The sequence below is a fragment of the Sturnira hondurensis genome, unplaced genomic scaffold, assembly GCF_014824575.4.
Source record: "Sturnira hondurensis isolate 20B ecotype Veracruz unplaced genomic scaffold, ASM1482457v3 Scaffold0006957, whole genome shotgun sequence".
Classification (NCBI taxonomy): Eukaryota; Metazoa; Chordata; class Mammalia; order Chiroptera; family Phyllostomidae; genus Sturnira; species Sturnira hondurensis.
This window is the reverse complement of record NW_028079588.1, coordinates 30,500-36,499: the sequence shown is the minus strand read 5'-3', so window position 1 is coordinate 36,499 and position 6,000 is coordinate 30,500.

Sequence of the window (6,000 nt, the reverse complement as noted above, 5' to 3'; positions counted from 1 at the left end):
GGTTTAAGCAGCACTGGGAGACACCTGGTTGCTTGAAGTCACAGAGAGGGGAATAAAAAGAGGCAAACACATAGGAGCTGTGACCACCCCTGGAATCTGTGGTCACCGGCTTCGGAGAGTTGAGAGCCCTGCAGTGATGTGCACTGACCCTGATAGTCACAAGCCTGGCTGGAGAATTGGGCTGTACAGAGCGGCACGCTTCAGTAGGAGGAATTTCTCAAAAAAAAAAAAAACTGGGGAATTCTGCAACAGCTGCTCAGCCTACTCCCCACCGAGCCAGGCAGCAATCCAGAGGTTGTGGGGAAGGCCTTGTGCACCCCCATAGCACTGGGAAGGGAAAGAGGCAGCCTGACCAAGCGTGCGTGTGCGCGCACACCTGCACCCAAGCCCGCAGCAGTACCCCTGGGGAAAGAGCCTCTGAGGAAGACCTGGATCCCACACCCCAGGCTCTGGGGAAAGGCTCCAGACTAGCTCTAGGGAGAGTGTGCTGAGTGCACATGGGGAAGGGAGAAAAGCCATACTAATTGCTGCTCAGCCTGCTGCAGCCAGCAAAACCAGGAAAAACAGTTTGGCCAGTTTGAAGCCAACAAGGGTTTTTTGTTGTTATTTTTTTAATAATCTTTAAATTTTTTAAATTTTTACTATTGTTTTATCTTTCAATACCTTTTTCCTCACTTTCCTTCTTTCTTGTTTTGTTCCTTCTTCCTTTCTTTCCACTTTTATCTCTTCTTTCTCCCTTCTTCTGCTTTTTTTTAAAATACCCACCAGTGAGACAAAAAAAAACAAACCCTGGAACTGTGAAAAGACCAGAGTTGGACCCAAAGAGGGGGCATCCCAACAATTGAGACAGTGAGACAAATTTCACTTTGCTATTACAGAGGAGCTGCAAGTTACTGCATGTTTGTATTATTATTTTTCATTATTCTTATATCTTTTATTTTAATAGTATTTTTGTATGCCTCTTCTTTCTGTTTAGTCTTCTTCGCTTGTCTGGTTATATTGTACCATTTGACAGGTTTTCCCTGTTCTCACTTTCATAGTGTATTGCTAATTTACTGTCCTTCATGTCAATTGTGTTCAATTAGCACACTACTCAAGGTCCTATACCCCCTATTCTTGTTATCCAGATCACATAGATTCTGTCATATGATTGTTGCTCTAACATTATTGTAACTAATAGCTGCTCCATTCAATTGTAAATACTTAACAATACCCCTCCTGGACCTTAGCCTACTTTACAGTTTTCTGAACTCTATTACTTATGGTGGTTAACTCTATTCTCTCACACACTATACCTATTTACTATCCTTTATTCTCACCTTATCTCAGAATCTGACCCCCCACAATCTCACTGTTTTCTATATCCAACTCACAATCCTTCCTTCCCCAATAAGAAACTTATCTTCTTCCCATCCTTTCTAAAAAGTGGCTAGTTGGGTGGAAGATTACAGTTAACACTATACATAGCCAAAGGATCTCCTATGTCTTCTCTACTGGCTGCTACTGTAAATATCATAGAATACTCTCTTGCTGTCATAAACCATTTTGCGTCCCCCCTCCAAATGATCACAAAAAAGAGTAGGTTAAACCAGTGAATACCAGGATACCCAAGGGAAGAAGAAACCCAACAACAAAGGAACCACCAACAGATAACAACAGAAGAAGGTGAAGGAGGGAGTAGAAACCACACAAACCTCAATCCAGGACCTATCTGGAAATACAACTAAATAGTGGAGAAATTACCTGGTACAAACAACTGAACAAGAGCAAAAGAGAATCCTCAAAACCTTGTACACATGGACGAACCAGCTTCAACACAACCTGCCCTCACCAGCACAACAAAATACAAGAGGTGGTAGACAGAGTGACCCTCCGTTAACCAGCTGGTGGGAAGGGCCCACCAAAGAAAGACCCAACAACAATCAAAACCCAAAGACAAACACAGAGCCAACATAAACGACAGCCCAAAACCAGTGAGCTCAAGAGATCAGGGAGACTATGCCACTGAATCTCACAGGTATTATACCACAGAAGTTAACACCATACACCCAGGAAGCCAGAGAAAATCCACTTAAGAAGCTGAAGCTAACAAGAAGAGTCTCACAAACAATGGGAAGACAAAGAAACATTCCCCAAATGAAATGAAAGGAGGAAGCCTCAGAAAGAATGCTAGATGAAATAGAGGCAAGTCAGCTATCAGACATTGAATTCAAAACACTGGTTATCAGGAAGCTCCATGAGCTCACAATGAGCTACCAGAAACTACAGGGAGACTACAGTGAACTCACTGCAAACTATATCAACATGAAAAAGGGAATAGAAACTATCTGCAAGGGCCAAGAGGAAATGAAGACAATTTCTGAACTGAAGAACACAGTAGAAGGAATCAAAAGCAGGATCGATGAAGCAGAAGATCAGATCAGCGATATGGAGAACAAAGTAGAAAAGACACCCAGAAAGAGCAAGAAAAGGAAAAGAGACTCAGAAAGAATGAAGAGGAATTAAGAGAAATGCAAGACAATATGAAATGTAATAAAATCCATATAATAGGGATACCAGAAAGAGAAGAAGAATAGCAAGGGATAGAAAACCTATTTGAAAGAGTAATGAGGGAAAACTTCCCTAATTTGATGAGAGAAAAAGTTACACAAATCCAGGAAACACAGAGAGTCCCAATCAAGAGGAACCCACAGAGGCCCACTTCAAGACACATCATCATTAAAATGGCAAAATTCCAAGACAAACAGAGAATCTTAAAAGCAGCAAGGGAGAAACAGGAAGTAACATACAAGGGAGCCCTGATAAGGTTAGCTGCTGACTTTTCAATGGAAATTCTCCAAGCAAGAAGAGAATGGCAAATATATATATATATATAACAAGTAATGAAAACCAGAGGCCTGCCACCAAGGCTACTTTATCCAGCAAGGCTCTCAGTCAAGATAGAAGGTCAAATAAAGAGCTTCCAAGACAAAGGAAATCTAAAAGAATACACCTCCACCAAACCAGCTCTGCAAGACATGCTAAAGAGATTGCTCTAAGGAAAGGAAGGAAAAGAGAGAGATGGAGAGGAACACGGGTACAAAAAATGGCAATGAATAAGTACCTATCAATAAAAACCTTAAATGTAAATGGATTAAATGATCCAATCAAAAGACATAGAATACCTAAATGGATAAGAAAGCATGACCCACACATATGCTGCCTAAAAGAGACCCACCTCAGGACAAAAGACCTTCACAGACTGAAAGTAAAGGGCTGGAAACAAATTTTCCAAGCAAACAGACAAGAAAAAAAAGCTGGGGTAGCAATACTCATACCAGACAAAATAGACTTCAAAAAAAGGGTCATAAAGAAAGACCCAGAAGGTCACTTTATCATACTCAAGGGAGGAACCCACCAAGAAGACATAAACATTGTAAATATATATGCACCCAACATAAGGGCACCCAAATATATAAAGAAAATCTTAGAGGACTTCAAGAAAGATATTGACAGCAACACAATTATAGTAAGGGATTTTAACACCCCAATGTCAAAAATGGACAGATGCTTCCAAACAAAATATCAACAAAGATATTGTGGCATTGAACAATGCCCTAGATCAAATGGACTTAACTGATATATATAGAGCCCTTCATCCCAGAGAAGCTAAATACAGATTGTTTTTAAATGCACATGGAACATTTTCAAAGACAGACCACATGACAAGACACAAAACAAGCCTCAACAAATTCAAGAAAACTGAAATCATACCAAGAATTTTCTCTTACCACAAAGGACTGAAACTAGAAACCAACCCCAAAGGAAAAAACCCAAACACTCAAAATCATGGAGATTGAATAGCATGCTATTAAACAATGAACTGGTCAAGAATGAAATTAGGGAAGAAATGAAAAAGTTTCTGGAAACAAATGAAAAAGAACTCACAACAACCCAAAACTTATGAGACACAGCCAAGAAAGTCCTGAGGGAGAAGTTCATAGTGATACAGGCTTATGTAAAAAAGATAGAAACATTTCAAACAAACAACCTAACCCTATGCCTACAAGAACTTGAGGAACAACAACAAGACAGCCCAGAGCAAGCAGAATAAAGGAAATAACAAAGATTAGAGCAGAATTAAATGATGTAGAGACCAAAATAACAATTCTAAGGATCAATGAATCCAGGAGCTGGTTTTTTGAAAAGATAAACAAAATCAACAAGCCTTTAAGCAGGCTCATCAAGAAGAAAAAGGAGAGAGGACCCAAATAAACACAATCAGAAATGAAAGAGGAGTGATTACAACTGACACCACAGAAATACAAAGCATTGTAAGAAATTACTATGAAGAACTATATGCCAAGAACTATATGCCAAATAGACTATTTGTCCGTTCTAGTGAAATGGACAAATTTCTAGAAAAATAGAATGTCCCGAAAGTGAATGAAGAAGCAGCAGAAAACTTGAACAGACCAATAACAGCTGATGAAATTGAAGCAGTAATCAAAAAACTCCCAACACACAAAAGCCCTGGACCAGATGGTTTCACAAGAGAATTCTGTAAAGCATTTAAGGAAGAGCTAACCCCTATTGTTCACAGTCTATTCCAAAAAAATCCAAAATGATGGGAAACTCCCCAACTCTTTTTATGAAGCCAGCAGCATCCTAATCCCAAAACCAAATAAAAACATAACAAAGAACGAAAACTTCAGGCAAATATCACTGATGAACATAGATGCTAAAATGCTCGACAAAATATTGGCAAACCGCATCCAACAATACATTAAGAAGATCATAAACCATGATCAAGTGGGATTCATCCCAGGGATGCAAGGATGGTTCAATATCCCCAAATCAGTAAATGTAATACATCACATAAACAAAAGCAAAGACAAAAATCATATGATCATATCAAGAGATGCAGAAAAAGCATTTGATAAGGTACAGCACCAATTTATAATAAAAACACTCAGCAAAGTGGGGATAGAGAGAGCATTTCTCAACATAATAAAGATCATATATGAGAGACCTACAGCCACCATCATACTCCATGGGAAAAAACTAAAATCTTTTCCACTAAGATCAGGAACAAGACAAGGTTGTCCACTTTCACCACTTCTATTCAATATAGTATTGGAAGTTTAAGCCACAGTGCTCAGACAAGAAAAGGAAATAAAAGACATCTGAATTGGAAAGGAGAAAACAAAATTTTCACTCTTTGCAGATGACATGATAGTGTATGCAGAAAATCCTATAGACTCCACAAAAATACTGCTCGACCTAATAAATAAATTTGGCAAAACATCGGCATACTAAGTTGATATCCAGAAATCAAAGGCATTTTTGTATACAAACAATGAAACTGCAGAGGCAGAAATCAAGAAAAATATCCCATTTGATATAGCAAAAATAAAAATAAAATAATTAGGAATTAACCTAACCAAGGAGGTAGAAGACCTGTGTGCAGAAAACTACACGACACTGAAGAAAGACATCAAGGAAGACACAAACAAATGGAAACATATACTGTGTTCATGGATTGGAAGAATTAACATCATCAAAATGTCCATATTACCCAAAGCAATTTACAGATTCAATGCAACACCTATTAAAGTACCAATGGCATATTTCACAGACATAGAACAAACACTTCAAAAATTTATATGGAACCGTAAAGGACCCCAAATAGCAGCTGCAATTTTGAGAAAGAAGAGCAAAGTAGGAGGGATCAAAATACCTGATATCAAACTGTATTACAAGGCCACTGTAATCAAGACAGCCTGGTACTGGCATAAAAACAGGTACATGGACCAGTGGAACAGAACAGAGAGCCCAGAAATAAACCTAAGTCTCTATGGTCAGTTAATATTCAACCAAGGGGGCAATGACATAAAATGGAGTAAAAATAGCCTCTTCAACAAATGGTGTTGGAAGAACTGGACAGCTATGTGCAAAAAAAATGAAACTTGAGCATCAACTTACACCATACACAAAAATAAATTCAAAGTGGATAAAAGA